Genomic DNA, 21950 nt, shown 5'->3' with positions numbered 1-21950 from the left:
AAAATCTCCTCATAGCATTTGAAGGCATACTTTCTTCACTTTATCAACACCTTGGTGGGAGTTTTGTAAGATCTCCCATGCTTGCTTAGCGGTGGTTGCATTAGCTACTCTCTCGAACATAGCTTCATCCAAACATTGATGGATGAGAGTGAGAGCTTGTTGGTCCTTCTTCCGCATTCTGGGTAGAGCCTCTCTTTGAGCAGGACTCATCAAAGCTTCTTCACGAGACTCCTCATAGCCTCTATCCACGATCTCCCACACATCTTGCGATCCAAGCAAAGCCTTTATACGAATGCACCAATTCTCATAATTCTCTTTTGTAAGGCGAGGGAATTGAAATGGAAAGGTAGAATTGGCTATCTCCAAGATCAAGAAACTGGAGCTCTGATACCAGTTTATTGGAAATATAGGAAGAGAGATTAGAGAGGAAAGGATGGAGAGGAAGAATATTTCAGATTTTTTCTATTCACTTTGGCCCTTGCCTTGCTTACAAAACTATAAGACTTACGTGGTATTTATAGGACTTTTAGGTACATGAATAAATCCAAATACATGAACCACTTAAATACACATAGAAAACCCAAAAAACATAAACCACTTAAATGCATATAGAAAACCCAAAAGATATGAACCACTTAAATACATATACATGAATCACTACTCTCAAGGTGATTCTTCACATATTCATGAACTCTCCCAAATCATTCATTAAATTAAGTTTATCTTCTCAACAATTAAATATGTTACTCTAAAGAAGGAACTAATTATATGCATTCTCCATACAGAAATGAACCATGGATGTGAGCAAATGTTGCTAATTAAATTAAACAGCCCGCTTGATATATGGTGAGGGGCTCGAAGTTGGAAAATAGAATGAAGTTAGCAGAAAACAAAGGAGGAATTGGTGCATGCTAGCACACGTCACCTATTTAATTAAAGACCAGTGTCCATGACTGGCTCCTTGTTAGCTCCTATAAACCTATGCTACAATATTCTTAAGTTAACGGGGATGGCAGCCCAAGTTACCTGTAGCAATCCAAAAAGAACTGGTCAAAAGTTATTGGATGCAGTCCTTGGTCCTAAAATGCCCAGGTAAATCCCCTCTCTCATGGGTAAACATTTCATTGGTGTTTTAATATTAGGGACAGTATAAAAAAAGAAAAAAAAAGATTAGGAACAGTGCCATTTTTTTGCTGAACTAAATCATGTTTTCATCAGTTTCATGAATGATGTGATCTTTTGGATGGAAATGAATATCTTCTGCTAATGTTATGATTTTAGCATCAGTTGTTACTCTATTAGATAAAACTTCCTGTTTTGAGCTGAATCACGGCTTAAAAGTTGAATTCATTGATGACAGCACAGTATTTGCTGTCAGGTCTCTCCGCGGCGAGTCCATCTATTCTCCCCTCTTCCCACAGGAGGATGGACACAAAGGCTGCACTTGGGGTTTTCCGCTGATCCCCAACTTGTTTGGAGAAACCCCAACTCGACTCGCCCTCGCCTCTCCTCCGTTCCGTGCCTCAACCCTCGCTTCTCCTCGACCTCCGGCGACGATCACCGGCGGCCGCCAACCTCTCCGACAGGTAAATCCCCCCTCCCTCTGTCCTCTTCCTCCTCCTCCTCCCTCTCTCTTTCTCTCTCTCTCCCCTTCTCCCCTCTCTTGAAACATTCTCCTACTCCAAGAGGGCCTTACCGAGATCCTGGGGTTGTCATGCAGTGGAATCCCAGAGTTTGTCAGGCGGCATTATTGCCACCTGGAGGTTGGGGGGATGTAACCTGGATGTATTCAATGTGTATGAGCGGAGTGCCATAGTTTCAAGAGAGGGTTCAATCCATAGGGTTTGGATCGGAGTGCCATAGTTTCTTGATTTTTAATTTGAAAAAGACCTCAATTTGAACTGGAGCGGTGTTGATGTTGATCTCGTGATGGGTAAATATGATAAGATTGATGGAGTTATTTGTTCAAACCTTTCTGGAATCATAGTGGAATACATTTCATTGGTGTATTAGGGACAGTATACAACTTCACCAAAAAAAAGAAAAAAAAGGATTAGGAACAGCGCCATTTTTTTGCTGAACTAAATCATGTTTTCATCAATTTCATGAATGATGCGATCTTTTGGATGGAAATGAATATCTTCTGCTAATGTTATGATTTTAGCATCAGTTGCACTCGTCACATATGGGTTACACCTATTAGATAAAACTTCATATTTTGAGCTGAATCACGGTTTAAAAGTTGAATTCATTGATGTCTCATAGATGCCTTTTCTATTAGTTTAGGGTGGGGATATAGGGTTGGTGGAATTGTAGCATTTGGTTGTATCGAAAAAAAAATGAGGCGGGGGAGGAGGAGGAATTGAAGCATTTGGAATTTCCTAGCTCCAAAGCTTATGGTGGCCTATTTGTAGAGGAGTTCAGCAACATATTGTCCTACATTAGGTAGTCCCCAATTGCTTTCCCTTAGCCAATACATCTTTGTTCATTTTTCAAAGAAAATTTGCTTCGGAAAGGATGCTCTAACTTACTGCAGTTATTGTCCAACATATATGGATTTCAATTCCGTGTGGTCTGACATGTAAAACTGTTTTTCTAGAGGTGTTGAATTTCATTGCTGCTATATTATCTCGACATGCTGGTCTGGTGGATGATTTGCAACTCTTTTTTTTTTTTTAGGTGAATCAAACTTGTCCTTTCCTGAGCTGCTGAAATTAATATGCCACAATTTTTGCAATGGTGCCATAGCCACCTTAGTGTTTGAAGTTTTGGTTTAAAATTCTTGGCTATTATATAAATACTTGCCCTTTTCCTTGTTTTGGAGGTGATCATTGTGACCTCTTGTTTCTTTTATGCTATAATTGTATCGATGTTTTATGCCAGGTTTTGAGAGCAGCAGTGCCTGAAATTGTACCGAAACATGAGAAAGAGATAGCATCTTTGTTAAAAAGCTACAAAAGACTTGTATTCTAAGTGGCTATTTGAGCTGAGGTATGTGCTCTTCTGTTTGTAAAGTAAATGATATTTAAAATGGTTTGTTTCACTAGCATCGGTAACCTGTTTACTCACCATTGCTCGTTCTTTCGTTACCAATAATTAGTTATTGAAGGTTGCCTGCATGTAATATAATATGTATTCTATAGGTGCAAAGCGTGGGCGATATTGCTAAACAATAGTTGTTCAAAGGAATATCCAGAGTAATCCTTTATGCCATAATACATTTGAGCCTACATAGAAGTTTTTATATGTTTTTCAATTATCATGACCAAAAATCTAGTAGTCATTTTTGTTGAATTAAATTAAATATTTTAAACTTTTTTGGAAAACCACGCCGCATTTAATCTCCGCTTTTCTTTTTCCGATTTCTTTCCTTCCCGCCCTTTATATAGGTCTAATGCTCATGTGCTGAATAAGCTTATTGGCGACAACAATTTGAAATTCAAATAATCTTTCTAATCAGCCACAAGGGGATCTAAACTAAGTCAGATCCCTTGTAGCCATATGCTGAATTTGCTGGCTTCCGTGGATTGATGACATGTCTTCTTGTGCTCCTTTGATCCGGCGGCCTGTTGCATTTTGGCCGCTCATGCTTCTGCTTGCCTGGCCTCTATGGAAGAGTTCGCAGACTCCTCCATGGATTCTGCAAGCATTCCTTCTGTTTTTTTTGGTGAAAATGGCAATTTCATATAGCTCTAACGTGAGCACAAATTCCTTCCTTCTTTGACCCCTTGCTTGTGCTTGGATGCTTGCCACTTGTCCCGTTCGCATGTGATCGCACGATTGGACCATGTCAACGGGCTCCTTTCTTCTTTTGGCCAGATTTTGCTTATTTTGGCTCACGTCTGTTTCTTTTGACGGGCCTGTTATCTTTTTTGGGTAGCCCACGAGCCTATATAAAGGGCTCTAGAGATCATTTCAAAGGAACGAAAATTTTCTCTTCTCCCTCTTGTTCTTATTCACTTCTTATAATTTCAATTATTTTTCTGAGTTTCTTTTGAGCTATCTGCAAGTGTGAACGTGCTCTTCTTTCTTTCCTGGAGGCGCATTGACGGTGAAGACGTGGTTCTGTACTGGATCGTCGTATCTCTAGGAGATCTGTGCCAGCGGACCGTGCGTGGGGGGCATAAACTTTTCTAGGATAGCATGTCAGCATGCTTTGATTCATAGGCCATCTTCTTTCATTTCTTCATTTTATTACTCTATTGTTAAGTAAATAATTTGCTAGTTTATTCTTCTTATTTACTGTTTATGAATATTAGAAACGTTGAATTATTGATTTATCAATTATATTTGTGCATCTAGGCTAACAGTTTCTGCATTCATAAGGTATAATTCCCCTTCCGACATTTCGATTCTCTCTTGCTGTGTAAACTAATTGTTTGCTTCCATCTCCGTTCAGCGTGGGGATTACGTAATTGTTTGACCTTCAAGGTGAAGTAACTAGTCTGATAGGCTTCCCTATCTTATCACATTTCTTATGAGTGTGCTTGGGATTTTATTTAAAGTGGGAAGAATTATCAATTATTTTAGATGAAGTGGGAGACAAAGAGGTTAGGGTGTTTTTTCTTTTTTTTGAGGAGTGGGGGGGGGGGGGGGTGTAGTCCTGAATGCTATTATGCCCATGAAGCAAATGTTGGCTTGATAAATATTGTGGTCTAAGCAACATTCTAGGTATAAATTAGCTTGCAACCTTCTATGATGCATTGTTAGACATTTGCAAGACTTTTAATAAGGAGCACCATGCATCTATGTTACTTGTACTTTCTTGCGTCAGTTGAGTTGTCGATTTTTGGGTGGTGTTGGCCTCTTAACATATGGCTTTGGTTCCACATTATAATTTCCCTTGTCCATTAGGAAAATATCATGTGAAAGTACTTTTTTCCCCCTTATCACAGGTGCGGCTTTGGCCTCTTAATGTATGGTTTTGTTTTCTAAGAAGATTTTGCTTCATCGGCATTAACAGAGTTTGGAGCAGTTGTAATCAATGGCTATCTTCCATCGGTCAACATAAAACAAGTATTGTCCTCTACCGGTGCATATGCTAATAATTCATGGATTTTTGCGATCCAATATCTTATAATTTTTATGTTTTTTTTTTCCTCTGGTGAATTAGGTGGAAGACATAATTTATCTTCTCATAAACCTCAAACTCAATCCCTCCGCTGAAACCCTTAGATTTCTCCAAGGATTCATGGTTATAATTGTGAAATATTTACTCTTTTTCCTAAAATAATTCATATATGTCAATCTATGAAGTAGTATTGGTGCAGGACCTAACTTAAGAAGACAACTTTATATGACTTAGGATGATAATTACTTTTATTCCTGCAGCTGATTTGGTTTGAATTGTCTTATGTTCTGCAACCACCTCCATCAGTAAACATATTGGAACTTCTCTGATGCAAACAATGTCATATGTTTGGATATTTTGTTTGGAAGGCATAACCCTAAAGCTAGTTACTCATTCAAGTGTCTAATAAGCATGGGTTTTCATATATGAGTTGTCAAAGGTTCCATTCAGATTTTCAATATAGTAAATAAAGATGGTTCTCCCTCATATACAAGTTCCTCCTTCATAATTTTCTCTGTATTCTCACTGTGCATTGTTCCGCAAATGTTCCCTTATTGATATGTCCATTTGATAAGCATCCATGGATATGTTTCTATGATGCAGTTGTTTCACATAATGAACTATATAATTCATCTTAAAAAAAAACAGTGAACTGTATAATTGGATTTGACAGAATGGTACAGAGCAATTGTTATTGGTAGTCTTGAATAGAAATGTTTAGTTAGGCATCATAACCATTTTTCTTTACTTAGGTAAGTCTGAGCATTTTACGCACTTTCATGTTCAGCCGATTTATAGACTTAAATTTTATATTTATTGGTTACTTATCCATTGTGCGTTTATGTCTTGCTTCAGCAATTTGGACTTTAGTCTGTGGAAGTGCTTATTTCACTTGGATTACAATGGAAATTCAAAAGCATTAAGCATTATAGAAAAGTTGATAAGTATGGATTCAGTCTCACTTTTGCCTTAGTTATCATGGCTTACCTGTGATGCATCTTTGCTGCAATATTATGAATATTCTCATTCTTTAAGAGCAGAAATATACTTCATTTTTCCATGAATCATATCTTGACAGAATACAAGTGAATTTTATTACATTGGAAGCTCCCGGGGAATGTGGTGGTGTATGGGGAGGGGTTGGATGAGTCAAATGAGATCTGTTATATTTCATTGTTGTATGCAAAGGTTCTTTCCTTGAAAATAAGCTGTGAGAGCGCTATTGGCTGCCTACTCTTGACCTGCATGCTAAACCCAATAGTTCTAGTTCAGCTCAGTACCTTAAAATTAAGGTACTCTATGCAGTGTCATTGCCCAGAGATTTTACTTTATAATTCGTTGATAATAATGAATTGAAATAGATAGAAATTATAATACTCTTGCGACCATTTTCTTCTTGTAGGTTGTGATTACTGTAGCTGAAGTTCTATGGGACCAATTAAAAACCAAACAAAAGTGCTTCCTTTTTCTTATTACGGAGCTCTTTACTGGCTCTCTTTTTCTTTAGTTCTAATTGTGAGGACTCTTTCATTATTTATACAACTACTTATTTCTGTCCGGGACCTCACTCTCTTGTTTCATCCGACTTTCATCAAGTGATGCACTTATGAAATCTGGGATAAATTCGCTTATTGAGCTGTCTGCTTCCAACTACTATTCATTGCACCACTGCTCGTGCTGCTCGTATTAGTGGATATGAGACTTCAATCTAGTTCAGGAGAAGAAAGAGCTGGATTTATGGAATTGAGTATTCTGTAGCTTTACATCGGGATCCTATCCTGGCTAGCGATGCGGCGAAAGAAGCAGAGGCAACTATTGAATAGGTTTGTCGAGTAATAGCACAAGTTCCCGTAGACTCGTACAAGCCAGTATCTTGATAGAATTGGGGAGCAACTAGGGCGGGGCAGTAGGTAGGCCTAGGAAGAGGAAACAACACACTAATGGAACTGTCAAATCAATTCCCTATGCCGAATACCACAACCCCGGGAAAGCGAGATATCCACGTGTGTCCCCATCGTAGGGGCAGGCCCAAGCTGTCCATAGGAGAATCTTTAGTCGCAAGGCAATGGGCAGCAACTGTCGCCTTCAGACTAGCAACTTTAGCCTTCCTGTTTTAGAGCAGTTGCTTCTCTTTCTTTTGAATATGTTTAATAGTCTTAAGCTGTAAACAAGAGGAGCAAGCATTAGTTATCCAAAGGCGTATGTTTGTGGCTTTCCCTATTGACTTTCTGGCTAGCAAGTACGTAATTTTATTGATTCTCTTACTAGATAGACTACTAGCTTCAGTATACCTCTGGCTGATGAGTTGATTGAAACCTTGACTTTAGTGAAGTGAGTTTCTCTTTTTGTTAGCTGAATTCAAGATGAACCTTCTTCATCTAATGGTGTATTAATGTTGCTTTCCTAACTAGCTAGCTGCTTAAAGTCTTAAATCTCTAAGAGCTGTATCCTCAGCTTGATAGAGCCCTAGTAAATATCCCAAAAAAAGCTTGTGTACAATTTTTTGAATAGCCTTTGTCCCATACTTCGCCTAGTAATGCTAGAGTTGAAAAAATTGCTTTAACCTAGTGATATAGAATACCCTGCTTTAATCTCTAACTTTGCCTCTCATTAAAGAAAAGTAGTAGCCATTTTCTAATGGAGCATACGACTGCTTCTCTTCTTGCTTTGCTAGTGTTGATAGTTTATTCCAACTGGTTTAAGGTACTTTTTTTTGGATAAAAGTCCTCTACTTTCTGCCTTCCAACTTTAGAGCAGTTGCTTCTCTCTAGCTGTCGTACTACTCGACTAGTTGCATCCCTTCTTAGTATACCATATCCTTTTGCTCTGTATCCTACGGGTTGATATAAGTATCTGCATGCAATACCAGAGCCTACGACATTGATGACAAAGCAAGCTAGAGCAGAGCGGAGCCAGTCCTAGCTCCTTAGAGTCTTATAGGCTCAGACGCCACTTGAGGACCATTGCCATCGTCCTCAACCAAAGAAGTGAATTGTAGGAGACTACTGGTTACTTGACCTCCAACACCAAGAGGTAATGGTGCTGAGCAAAGCCTACCCTAGCCTTGGAAGTTGCGAACCTCCATGAAGAAAAGAGACATAAGCAAGACTGCCAGTTCCATAAGGATCATAGATACGATACAGATGAGTGCCTTCAGCTGAAAGATGAAATTGAAGCACTTGTTCAGTAAGAATACCTTGATCGTTACACTAATGACCACAAGAATCCTAATCCAGATGGGTGAACCCCTAAGAGATAGGATGTTAATTAGCCCCTCGCTAGGGTAATAATCACTATCTTCTAAAGGTCCACAACTGGGATCTTAGGCCTCCCGACCTTGAAAAATTGATGATTGAGCTTGAAGCATAGGAAGAAAGCATCCATGCCTAACGTGCAAGCTTGAAAAATTTGAGCTTTGGTGATGGCAAGATGTGGCATCAATAATATTTAAATTTTTAAATCTCTATACTTTTTGAAAAATAACCATGAACAGATTATGTTTCAAAATTCCTCCCCCCAAGGGCAAAGATGCTATAGGTTGCACTAATCTAAAGGAACTGTCAATCTTGAAAAAGTTTGTATCTGAAAATCGTAGCATAACCTAGGAGGCACACTCGAATTGATCACCCAAAGTGTATTTTAACTCAAGGCCTGTTGGCCTCCATAATGCAAGCAAGTCTGTTGACCCTTATACTTGCCCTTGTGAACTCTCAAGACTTGCCGGCTCCTGAGGCTCGAGCAGGCCTATTGGCTCTTATACTTGTCCTTGTGTATTCTCAAGTTTCTTTGGCCCTTAAAGTGCAAGCAGTCCGCTGGCCCTTATACTCGACCTCGTGTGTTCTTAAGGTCCGTTGGCCCTCGAGGTGCTAGCAGATCAGTGTTGGAAATCAAGAGGGTTTACACTCACAAATTACTCTATGAAAGAAAAGTGGAGAGGTTTTTAGGCACACATGAATAACTTATATTCCATTAACTTCAAAAACAACTAGAGTCCATGGATATTTATAGGCACCATTAGATGGTCTTTTAACCTCCCTAATTGAATTGGTTATTACACCATACATAACTCCAAATAAATTTTAAATAACTTCCTCTAAATAAATCTCTTATAACTCCATGTAACTCTCACATGACTAAAAACTCAAAAGATATGTAAGTCCTCACCATAATAATATGCAATTATAAAAAATAAAACCATAAGTTACTAATATTAAAAAACAAGTTTAGTAACTAATACCCCTCCTTAAACTTGGTTTTGCAACTCAAAGCAAACTCTTTAACTTGTAAAAAGTTTCACTCTTGAGGGGCTTAGTGAAAATATTGGCAATTTGATCTTCAGACTTCATGTACTTGAGCTTTACTTTCTTTTTAACCATACATTTTCTAATGAGATGATACTTTATATCGATATGCTTGCTTCGCTCGTAAAACATCAGATTCTTGGCCAATGCTATTGCCGATTTGTTGTGCACAAAAATCTCCGTTGGATATGCTTGTAACATATGAAGCTCCTTCAACAATAGCTTAGCCAAATGGCTTGACAAACACAACTTGAGATGGCAACATACTCCGCTTCACAAGTAGAAAGTGTATCCATAGGTTGTTTTTTTGAAGACCATGTAAAAGCCGCACTTTCCATAAAGAAAACATATTCCGTCGTACTTTTTCTTTCATCCGCATCTTGGGCCCAATCACTATCACTATATCCAACAAGTGTGAAGTTATCAACAAATGAATAAAGGGTACCTTTGATGTAGCGGAGAATTCTCTTGGCCACCTTCAAATGGGATGAAGTAGGTGCTTCCATATACCGACTAACAAGTCAAACCCCAAAAGAACATCCAGCCTTGTACAAGTTAAATATCTTAAACTTCCAACAAGACTTTTGAAGAATGTAGGATCTACCTTTTCTCCATCTTCATATCTTGATAATTTGACTTCAAATTCTACAGGAGTGCTCACCGGGTTGCTATCATCCATCGTGAACCTTTTGAGAACTTCTTTAGCATAATTTCTTAAGAGATGAAAATTTCATTTTTGATTTGCTTCACTTCAATGCCAAGGTAGTAAGCCATAAGGCCAATATCCGTCATCTCAAACTCTTGAGATATAGCTTACTTGAATTCTTCAAACATATTAGAGTTGTTGCCGGTAAATATCAAGTCATCAACATACAAGCAAATCATGAATATATCTCCATTATCATTGACCTTTGTGTAAAGGGCATGCTTATAAGGACATTTGGTGAATTTGTTGTTTTGGAAATATTTGTCAATTTTGGTAATCTAGGCTCTTGGTGCTTGCTTCAAGCCATACAAGACTTTCTTTAATTTCAAAACTTTATCTTCTTGCCCTTTCACGATATATCTCAAAGGTTGTTTCACATAAACCTCTTCTTCAAGAAAACCATTCAAGAAAGTGGACTTTACATCCATTTGATGGATTCTCCAATTATTTCGTGCCGCCAAAGAAATAATTAATCTAATAGTTTCTAAACGAGCAACCGGTGCAAATACCTCATCATAGTCAATCCCGAGCCTTTGGTTGTATCCCTTGATAAGAAGTCTTGCCTTGTGCCTCTTGACTTCTCCTCTTGAATTCTTCTTTGCCTTGTACACCCATTTGACTCCGATTGCCTTTTGCCCTTCCAGAAGAGTGGTGAGCTCCTAAGTTTCATTCTTCTCTATGGCTTTGATTTCTTCATTCATAGAATCTCTCCACTTCTTGTCTTGAGTTGCTTCTTCAAAGCTTAGAGGTTCACTACCGGCAAAAAGACAAAAAAGTGTTAAATTACTTATTCTTTCCGTTACCTCATCTGTGGCATCATATATGTCTTGAAGACTCCTTGTGCCTCTTGGTCCTTCACTTGAACTTGCCTCACTTGATAATGGAGATGATTGCACTTGAGTGGATGATGGAGGTGTTGAAGGTGGAGAAGGGGGCTCCAAGACTTGACTTTCTTGCTCCTCTTTAAAGAAAGGAGAAAAGTCATACTCTTCTTTTGGAGAATTTCAATCCCATGAACTTGCTTCATCAAATTCAACATCTCTACTAGTGATGGTCTTGTGACTTCTTGGATTGTACAACTTGTAGCCCTTGGACTTTGCATCATAACCTATGAAGACTAATTTTTCACTCTTGTCATCTAGCTTAGAGCGCTTTTCATCCAGCACATGCGCATAGGCTATGCTTCCAAAAACATGCAAATGAGAGACACTTGGTCTTCTTCTACTCCATGCTTCTTGTGGTGTTTGATTTGGCAGACTCTTGATAGGACACCAGTTGGATAAGTATACCGCACAATTAACGGCTTCGGCCTAAAAATCTTTGGGCATATTCTTGCTTTTTAACATACTCCGAACCATATTAAGAATGGTTCTATTTTTCTCTCCGCAACCCCATTTTGTTGCGGGGATCTTGGAATCGTTAAAGGATGGTGAATTCTATTTTTCTCACAAAGGCTTTTGAAAGCATTTGATGTGAACTCACCTCCTTTATCGGATCATATAACATTTCTATCAAAACTACTTTGTTTCTCAACAAGTGTCTTGAATCTTTTAAATGCTTCAAACACCTTCGATTTTTCTTTAAAAAAATAAACCCAAATTTTTCGGCTAAAATCACCAACAAATAAGAGAAAGTACTTGTTCTTACCAAAAGATGGTGGATTGAATGGACCAGAAACATTCGAATGAACAAGTTGTAGTGGTTCCGTTGCTCTTGTGCTAGCTTATTTTGGAAAGCTTTTTTTGATTGCTTGCTAAAGAGACATCCTTCACAAAGTTGATTTGGGTGGTCAGTAAAGGGCAACCCATTCCCCATATCCTTCTTGGCCAATAATTCTAGCCCATCAAAATTCAAATGCCCAAGCTTCGAGTGTCAAAGCCAATTTGGATCTTCAACACAAGCCTTCAAGCATTTAGCAACATCGGTTTGAAGGTTGAGCAAAAACATGCAGTTTTTTGTCATTTTAACTTTGGCCACCAAACTTTTCTTTTGATCTTTTATCGAAAGATTAAGATCTTTTATTTGAATATCATAGCCTTTCTCTAAGAGTTGTCCTAAGCTCAAAATATTATTTTTCATGCTTAGGATAGAGAAAATATTAGCCATAAATTGATGACCATTATTTTTCAAGCGAATCAAAATTGTACCTTTTTCCTTGATCGAAATTTTGGAAGAATCTCCAAAAACCACATTACCGCTTGCAGTTTCATCCAACTCCACAAATTTGCTTTTGTCACTGCACATATGGTTGCTAGCCACATTGTCAAGATACCGTAAATCATCGTCGTGTGTAGTGAGAAGCCGGTTCACCAAAAAAAAAAAGTAACCATAAATCATGGTCTCCATTTTCTTCTCCTTTGCATGCCAGCAATAAAGTTTGCTCCGTCTCTTCATTTTCAACGTAGTTAGCTTCTTCGGCATTTTGAGGGCTTCTACACTCCGAAGCAAAATGACCATATTTTTGACAATTATAGCAACGAATTCGAGATTTATCATACCTCCCTCCGTTTGATCTCGAATTGTTTCCTCTTCCATGTCCTCTTAATTGATACCATTCTTGCTTTTTTCTTCTTTGTTGGATGATCCACGACCGTCTCTTTCTCTACTACGTCCATGTCTACGTCCACGACCTCTTTCGTCTTTCCCACTACGATCTTCTTTCTTTTTCAAAGAGACTTTTGTTTGTAACATTTGCTCTAAAGTCTCTTGCTTCTTGACAACATTCTCTTCACGAGCTTGTAATGACCCCATGAGTTGATCGATTGTCATGGAGTCTAGATTTCTGGACTCTTCATGGGCTACAACAATAAAATTGAACTTGGGATCCAATGAACGAAAGATTTTTTCAATAACCCTCGTATCACTCATATTTTCGCCGTACCTCCTTAGTTGATTTACGACAGTCAACATCTTTGAAGAGTAATCCGAGATTTATTCGGATTCTTTCATATGTAAGGCTTCAAATTCACCACGCAAAGATTAAAGACAAATCTTCTTGACTTTGTCAACTCCTTGATAGGAGTTTTGGAGAATCTCCCATGTTTGCTTCGAAGATATTGCATTAGCAACTCGTTATAGCATGCCATCGTCCAAACATTGATGGATGATTATGATGGCCTTCCGATTTTTCTTTCTTGTGGCTTGTAAGGACTCCTTTTGAGTTGGAGTCAAGGAATCTTCGTTCTCCAATTTCGTGTAGCCTTTGTTAACGATCTTTCACAAATCTTGAGATCCAAAGATTGCCTTCATACGGATACACTAATTTTCATAGTTATCCTTGGTGAACCGCGGCATTTGAATCGGAAGCATTTCATTTGCCATCGCTCTTTCTCACAAGAAAAATCTTGGCTATGATACCATTCTGTTGGAAATCAAGAGGGTTCATACTCACAAATTACTCTGTGAAAGAAAAGTGGAGAGGTTTTTGGGCACACATGAATAACTTGTATTCCACTAACTTCAAAAATAACTAGAGTACATGGATATTTATAGGCACTATTAGATGGTTTTTTAACTTTTCTAATTGAATTGCTCATTACACCATACATAACTCCAAATAAATTTCAAATAACTCCCTCTAAATAAATTTCTTATAACTCCATGTAACTCCCACATGACTAAAAATCCAAAAGACATGTAACTCCTCACCATACTAATATGCAATTATAGAAAATAAAACCATAAGTTACTAATATTAAAAAACAAGTTTAGTAACCAACAATCAACTGGTCCTTATATGTGTCCTAGTGTATTCTCTAAGGTTTGAGCAGGCCTGCTGGCCTCTAAGGTTTGAGCGGGCCTGCTGGCCTTTATACTTTTTCTCGTCTATTCTCATGGCCCATTGGCCTTTGAGATCGAAGCAGGCTCATTGGCCCTTATACTCAACCTTGGAAGGAGCTATTTTATCTCTTCGAAGCAATGCTCTTCTCCGACAAAGCAAGCTGCAAATATTATGAACTCTTTGTTGGCTTCAGTCGCTCTATAAAATTCTTATGCTATCTATTAGGAAGTTTTATGTTATTATTAGCTCTTCGCCGCAATCTTCTCTTCATCTTAGCTCATCAAGGAGGATATGATATGACAACTTCATCTCGCAGCACTCATCTTTTCTTGAATGCTTGCGGGTTCATCTATTCATGATTTGTCTAGACCTTTTGGTCTAGTTAGTGCAATTTCAGAAACTTGCATATTTGATCTAACCCGATCTATCTCGGTATTCTAAAGACAACTCCAAGCTAACATTTTGGGCAATGGGCAACAACAAGAATAAAAAGAGGAGAGAGGTACCTACATATGAAAACCTTTTCATTTCATTTAGTATATCGTGTGATTACAACATGTCCAAAAGTCCAAATCAAACAACAAGAAGTGAAAAGTGCTCAAGTCGGCCAAGACCTTGTTGATGACTCTAGTGAGGTCACCCAGCTTAGGAGACCACCTTTCGTCTTGTCCTATGCCTCTATGGTGGTGTGAAGAAGCAAAAGGAGATCTGTAGAGGCCTATTGCTTGGAGCTTGACATCTTTCATCCTCCCTATCGTTCCTTCATGATTTCTTTTCCTTCCTATCATTGTCCAACACTTGGGGCTCGTCGTCCCTATTTGGGGATGGGTCAAGGCTGCTTAAGTCTGCCCAAGGAAAGAGCCTCGACACTTAACACTGACACTCATCGAAGCCTTCTACAAAGGCCTCTACCCCAATAGAGCAAGCCGTGCATGGTAGCTCCTTGATGCCTTGAATCGCTTAATAGCCTTCTTCTCAACCTGGGTGACCTAACTTTGGGCGACCTTTAGCTCCTTCTCATTGGTGACTTCCCGGAGTATTGCTACTTGGGTCCGGTCCAAATTGGCGAGCCCATTTTTGAGGGACCCAACCTTGGTTTCAACCTTGGCAGCTTTCTTCTTGGCTTCCCTTAAAGCCAGCTGAAGCATCTTTACTTGGTTTTAAAGGCACTGCTTCCTAGGAGAATCCATCCTATACAGCAAAATTGAAAAATGGGGTCAAAAAGGGAGCTATCTATTCAAAAAGGAAGGCAAGAGCTATAGAGACACCATCAAAGCTAGCACCTAAAGTGAAGAAAAGAGACCGGCTCTATGGGCATCTCCTTCAAGGAGGCAGTACGAATGCTTTAGAACCTCTTTTGGCATCATAAATCAGCAAGGATGCCTACCCCTTTTATAGAGTGTTAGGACTCACTGTGTGATGAGCACCACTTAGGAATTATTGTTCTCTTTAAATTGGAACAAATTCTAATAGTGATTACTTTCTTTACCAAATAGCAAGGAGCATCTCAAGCTAGAAAGTGGAGGGGCTAGTGCTATGGAAATTAAAAATTGGAGTGACATGGTACATAAGGATTTGTCTAGCGCATGGCCCATGTTGTTATCCCCGTGCGTTCGAGGTTCCTCCGAGGCATCTCGGCCCCATCTCCAAGCGTGGGGGTAGCAGGCCGCATAGAGTAGAAGCATTTAACTCTAGAGACAACTTTTTCTCCATGCTCGATTTTGCAACCTCGACAACTGATCCACATTGAGCTGCTTAGTATGATACACAGATCAAATAGCAATCTAGAAATATATTTTTTTTGTTTTTAAGCCAATTAACATAATTATGATATTATTATAGCATGATGAATTTTGTTTATTATACATCTTTATGACCATCATTAATATCTTAGAAGTCAATATGCTGATAGTAACTATGCATCGGTAACAAATTTTTTTTGTCGGAAAGAGAAAGCAAAGCTCAACTACAAATATATATATATATATATATATATATATATATATATATATATATATATATATATATATATATATATATATATATATATATATATATATATATATATATATATATATATATATATATATATATATATATATATATAATAAAAGCTATGATTACAATAGCATCTCACAATTCTAGCATAAACTATTATCTCAAACATCCAATAAAACTGCTAATTAATCCTTTATAGCAATCTGTGTGGAAGGAACAGCTCGGCTTCTATCTTTCCAAGAGTGTGTCTTGTCTTACCAACATGCCAGGTTGTTGTAGCACATAGAGTTATTATGCTATGTTAGTAGTTTGTTGCAGTATGATCTCAAGTTTGTTAGGATATGATCTTAAAAGATTCAGACCCTAAATATATATAAGTCTAAATAGTTCTCCAAAAAAGATATTGAACAGAACAACGATGAAAATTCTCGTCCAATGGAGACTCTGTCTCTCAGCTCTCTATTTTCTCTGTTTTGTTTTCCATCTATAAAACCTAAGCATCGGTGGGCTTGGTCTTAGTCAATCTAATGATTCTTTCACCTTTTGTTTGTTGTTTTGTAGGTCCATGGAGGCGATCCACTTTGACATCCCAAGATCGATAGCAAAAGGTGGCAGGTGTAGATCTTCTTGGTTAGTAGAACATATAAATAATACATCAATATAATTTTAAAAAATAATATTAAGAATGGAAAAGCTAGGGGTTTTAACACTTCTAAGAAAATTTTTGCTATTTGAGTATTAAAATAAGAATATGTATCTATATATATTATTATTATTTTGTGTGTCATTGTACCAAATTTGTTGCTAACATAATACCAAAAATAATATATCCTAACAATATACATTAATTATATGTTATACTTAGTCCGTACATCAAATAGATGGGAAAAAAATTGAATGGTTCTTTCGGTGTTATGTCCAAAAAAATCAAGAAACTTCATAAAGACTCAAGCTCCATTTTGATTCTCTTAATTACTGGAGTATGGGGACACTACTCTAGAAATTTTGGACTCCAAAATTGTATAATCTCGTGTTTTAATGATATTCTTGTAGGGGGAAAATATCGTTGTAATATCCCAATACCAAAGTGAAAAAAAGCCATGGTAAGCATTGGAAAACTTTTTAGATCTCATTAAGAATTATGCATCTGCTCCTCTACCATCCACTTTTCATCCTTTCTCACCACTTCTTTACCAATGATCTAGCTCTCTCCCTCTCTCCATGGCATCTAGCTAAAGTCCATCTTAATGACAGTTCTCCGCTGCTTAAGATGGAAACTAAGTTGGCTACGGTGATGCTGGAGGACTCCTTGATGCTTCACTTGGTGCCCTACCTCTAGCTTACCCATGCTCCATCCATTCCCTATTAGTCGCCTAGACCAAGCTCCACATATGGCTCATCGCTGGCCTGGATAAACCTCCAGTATGCTCTCTTGTCAGCCTTTCTCCCATCTAATCAGATCCAAATCTAGTTCTAACAAATCCCTCGGCATTTTATGCCATAACCCCATTCAAGACCCTAATCTAGCCACCTCCAACATCAATTCAACTACCAATATAATCATCTATCTCTTCAAGCATCAAATCCACAATTAGTACCACCTCCACCACCACCAACATCACCATCTTCATCATCATCTCCCTAACCTGCATCACAATTGCCACCTCTACCATCGCATTAATCATTGTTGCTGTCACTTCCATAATAAACCGCTCATTTCAAGAAGAAACAAAAAGGTTTTTGACGAAGTCGTTTAACAACTATTTCATATGTAATAGTTCAGGACTTCACTCAAAAAAACTAGTTGGCAGGTGTTATTTGGGTTTCATGGTCTATATAAGTATTCAAGATCTACTCGGTGCATAGTCAATATAAGACTAAACACATGTTCGTATAGGTCCTCACTAAAATGCAGTACTTTCTCTAGGTGTTGTTGACTTTTTTTTACTATTGGGAGACTGACGAGGAGGAAATTGAATATGAATGCTATTAGTGAAAACCATAAAAAGATTTACTCATTTAGTAATTCGGATCATTAAACTAGTCCTAATTTTTTCATTAATCTATTTAGAAAAACAGAAAAAAAATCATACTCCAAATGAACCTAGAATAATTGTCATATCTTGATCCGATTGAAGAGAAGGAAGAGTTGCCTCCTCAACTCGCTCAACTTGAGTCTCTCGAAAAAGATTTAGGAAGAAGTAGAGAGATGGCAAAAGTGGGATATAGATCATCTTTTCTTTTATCGATAATTATAAACTAAAACACATTGTCTCTATTTGTAGTAGTGAGGTTCATCTTTACATAATTCTGATGAAGTTCCTTTCCTAATTTGAATAGGACAAATATTTCCAAAATAGGCATAACTAGTAAAAATAAATAAAAAAATTAAATTCCTTATAAGAGGTAGATTTGGACTTCTAAATTGCTTTTACTTGCGATCACTGTGCCTGATTCTTTTTGGATTAGGAGATACGTTCGGTCAAATTCTAAATAAAAAAACATCAATTTGGCCGGTCCATTTTAGGGCCCAAACTATGAAATTTGGTCTTGATCTCTAGCCACATTGCCCTTTTTAGGATGGATATTATATCGTAGGTCTTGAAAAGATACTTGATTTAGAAAACAAAAAAGATCATCTCAATTGAACGGCCAAATTATGACTTCTCAAAGTTTGGTATAAGATTTGGCTTCCCAATATATTATATCTCAATCTAGCTTTATTTGTAATGGCCAAAGTGGTATATATCGGTCCACATCAAGTTTGATGATCATTTTGGATCATGTTTGTAGGCAAATAAATAGGGCGAGTTAGAATTGTGTAGAAACCCTGGTAGAGGAGGCCACCCGACCTGCAAATTGGTATTTGGCAACCATTTTTTGTTCCCAATTGGTATAGGAGGTGTTTGCTACCCACCAGGCACTCTTAGAATGAATGATTCAATACTCCTGGTCAATTCTTTGAGAAACAAATTAATTGAACATGCATGCAATTGTTCCGATATGGTCCACGGGCATGGTCCTGGCTTATAACGCAAATTTAACTAGTTCGTTAGGCCTTGACTATGGCAAACTCCAGGTCAAATTATTCGACGTCTGAGGTCTCAATATAATTTAACTACTAATTCTGGAAGGGATGGGAAATTGCCAGAAAATAGTCCAAGCGGACAGATATATTTGGTTCCAACTTGCTATTATCCTTTGTAAGACGACGACTCCAATGGTTTTTCTAGGTGGTTGCTTTTTCAAAGTGGATCGCCATTACATACCGATTACCAATGTTTCCTGGAATTCACTTCTGAGTTTTGAACTTCCGCAAATAGTGTCTTGGCTTTCTATTCCTTTTAACGTAAACAAAATGGCTCCAAATTTTTGATATCCAGGAAGAAAGCAAGCATGTATATTTTAAAAGATAAACGGATAATTAAAGGACTGCTAACAGGAGGCCATTTTCGGAACATATATTTGAGCATGGGGTTGCTGATTGCACTCCAGCATGACCATGTATTAAAATACCAAGGGATACATGGAAACTACTGCATCAGGGACAGGCCGCGAAGCCTATCATTGATCACGCTAACGGCTTTAGAGAACGGTGCACGTATTCGAGTCTTCATACCACACAATGCCGCCATGGGGCCGCTCGCTTGCATGTGCTACAACCTCCTCCTTGCGTGGCCCGACACTCTCAATCTCCGCCATCTTTCCAGCCTTTCGCAGTTCTTTTACTATGAGCACTGCATCGATCCACTTCACCAACAACCGTCACCGTGCTCTTCTCGACGTCGTCGAGATCTATCGTGGTGATCCCTGCCAGCATCCAAGTTAATCACATAGATAAAATTGGAATACCTCAATGAAGCAGATAAGCCAGGACCATTTACCTACCAGAGATTTTGGCGACTGTCTTCATGATGCAGACCTTGCACTTGCCGCACACGATGATAACCTTCAACACAATCTTCTGCAATTGTGTTCGACATGAGGATAAAAAAAAAAGTTCAGGTCGATTTAACACACAGTCTGAAGCAAGGTGCATGATGCTACAAATCAATCAAAATTTCCATGTCTTGCTCTCTCCCCCCCTCTCTCTCTCTGAAAGTTATCTTATGCATCACTTGCCGAGTATCTCTCGTTGATACCAAAGCAATTTATCAGCACGCTTTGCACAAATCGAAATGAAACTTGACATTAAATCATACTTATGAAAGAAAGTGAATTCTCTTGTCATACTTTGATCAAACAAAAGAACGTTAAGTATTGTGCACAAATGCAAACGTATATACAAACCCAAGTGCTACAAAAGAAAACCTCGCAACTGTAGGCAAACACGAACCTTCATGTCGGCACCTATGTGCTACAAAAGAAAACCCAAGTGCCCATGGAATGCATCGCCTATTGGTTCGCATAAGATTAACAGGAAAGGCTAAGAAGGAAAATGGGCCGGGTAGTAGCTAATGCCTAGAAATTTTTAGTTTTGCAGTGGGATATTGGGAGTTGACTTGGTTTAATGGACGTGATTGCTCAAGTGTGAGATTCCCGGCTAGAGGGAACTGACGACCAGGTCATGAGATTCTCGGCTTGGTTGTCGTCCAGCTCTTGGTAGAATTTAAAACTACAGCTTTAACCCTAGTTTTGGTGGGGGCTCAGCCGCTCAAGCCCCCAGGGAGGAGATACTGCTCGCTGGAAGTCAGCCACCGCAAGAACTGGTTACCAAACCCAAAATTATCCACGGGAAGCCTCTCTTACCTATTAAAATAAAAACTGTACCGGTGCTCTATAAGATCCCCCAGATCCTTTGTACTTTGGAAAAATAATAACTTAGCTTTTCTTTTTAAAAAAATAACTATATATACGTACATATTCTAGCAACATTAGAACTTCTGAATGGGGTGGCCAAATACAACTTGGATCCTATTTGAGAAAAGAAAAGGTCAAAAATTTCGTAGATATATAGACCTGATTGAAGAGGTTTGGACATGAATATGGTACATGCACGTTATGTATATATAATTTTACCAAAAGAAAGATTCCTAAATTGGATTTTTGTCCTCAAACTCATGAGAAGAGAAATTGATTGATGAATCCTATGGGTGGCTCTAGTCTACCATGGAATGGGAACATTTTCACTGCATGAGTAAGTGCAGATTATGGTAGGCACAGGATTCGAAATTGGCAGGTTGTTAAATTTCTAATGCACATGTAAAAATGGGAATGGAAGCACATCACCATGAACTTTATGACGTGTTTGTTTAAGACTCATTAATGGCAATAATGCAGTCTAGGTGGTCGCATGCATATATTTTTAAAAATTTTACAGCGGAAGCATGAATTAAACTATTTAATTCCTATACATGCTAGAGATCATATCTCTACAATAAAAATAGATCTAAAACTTTAAACATTTATCCTAAACAAGTAGGCATGATTCTATGTCTAACATGTAGTCATGCAGAATTTCAGCAACCTAGTTGATTTCTAATTTTAATTTTTAATGAGATCAGATCTCATACCTTTTTGCTTTGAGAACTTTGATGATGCCTTGATCACCTTGTATAGCCGCACACGCGTCCGGCCTCTATGGATAGTCCACGCGAAGCTCTAGGAAGATCCACAACTGCAGGAGTGCTAGCTCGTGCAGAAGTGCTAGTTCGTGCAGAAGTGCTGCAGTAGCTGAACTTTTCTCCCTCGAAGCACTCAACTTTTGATTCTTCTTCGAGAGGATGAAGGATGGAGATGAAGGAGAAGAAGGAGAGAAGGTGGCTGGCTCTCAGAATTTTTTTAGAATTTAGAACCCTTTCTAAAGACCATCTCATCAAACCCTAAGTATGGAGGTCCTTTTATAGCCAAAAGACCCCCCACGCCTCACACCTCGTTTGGCCAACAAATTTGGCTGATAAAATTTCCAAAAAATTCTGGTGAATCGGAAGCTAAGAGATGAACAAATTATCTTTTAATCTTGTGCCAAGAATCCCTAAAAATCAGGGGGTTATTATACCCCAAACTTCAGCTGCACGCCACCCTGCTTGATGTATCATGCAGTCCCTACAAATTAGGGATTTGATTCCTATCTTTTTAGGAAGATTTGAGGTG

General features: G+C 38.2%; 1 long non-coding RNA gene and 1 pseudogene across 2 annotated transcripts; one reads left to right on the top strand and one right to left on the bottom strand.

Moving 5' to 3' along the window:
* Positions 1 to 1275: 1275 nt before the first annotated feature.
* Positions 1276 to 6138, top strand: LOC103697842 (uncharacterized). Of its 2 annotated transcripts, XR_003383640.4 has the most exons (4): positions 1276 to 1586; positions 2884 to 2991; positions 4896 to 5016; positions 5114 to 6138. It is a non-coding gene; the product is annotated as an uncharacterized LOC103697842 (long non-coding RNA). The 2 variants fall into 2 exon arrangements; XR_015974335.2 differs by having other exon boundaries at positions 1299 to 1586; positions 4896 to 5920.
* A 4944-nt stretch (positions 6139 to 11082) lies between these two features.
* On the bottom strand, positions 11083 to 20314 carry LOC148699574 (uncharacterized; annotated as a pseudogene).
* Positions 20315 to 21950: the final 1636 nt, after the last annotated feature.

The sequence above is a fragment of the Phoenix dactylifera genome, chromosome 17, assembly GCF_051530095.1.
Source record: "Phoenix dactylifera cultivar Ajwa chromosome 17, Ajwa_hap1_PhDact_Kaust_v1.1, whole genome shotgun sequence".
In the NCBI taxonomy this organism is placed as follows: domain Eukaryota; kingdom Viridiplantae; phylum Streptophyta; class Magnoliopsida; order Arecales; family Arecaceae; genus Phoenix; species Phoenix dactylifera.
Note: the sequence above shows the minus strand (reverse complement) of the source record. Positions and strands in the feature narration are given on the sequence as shown.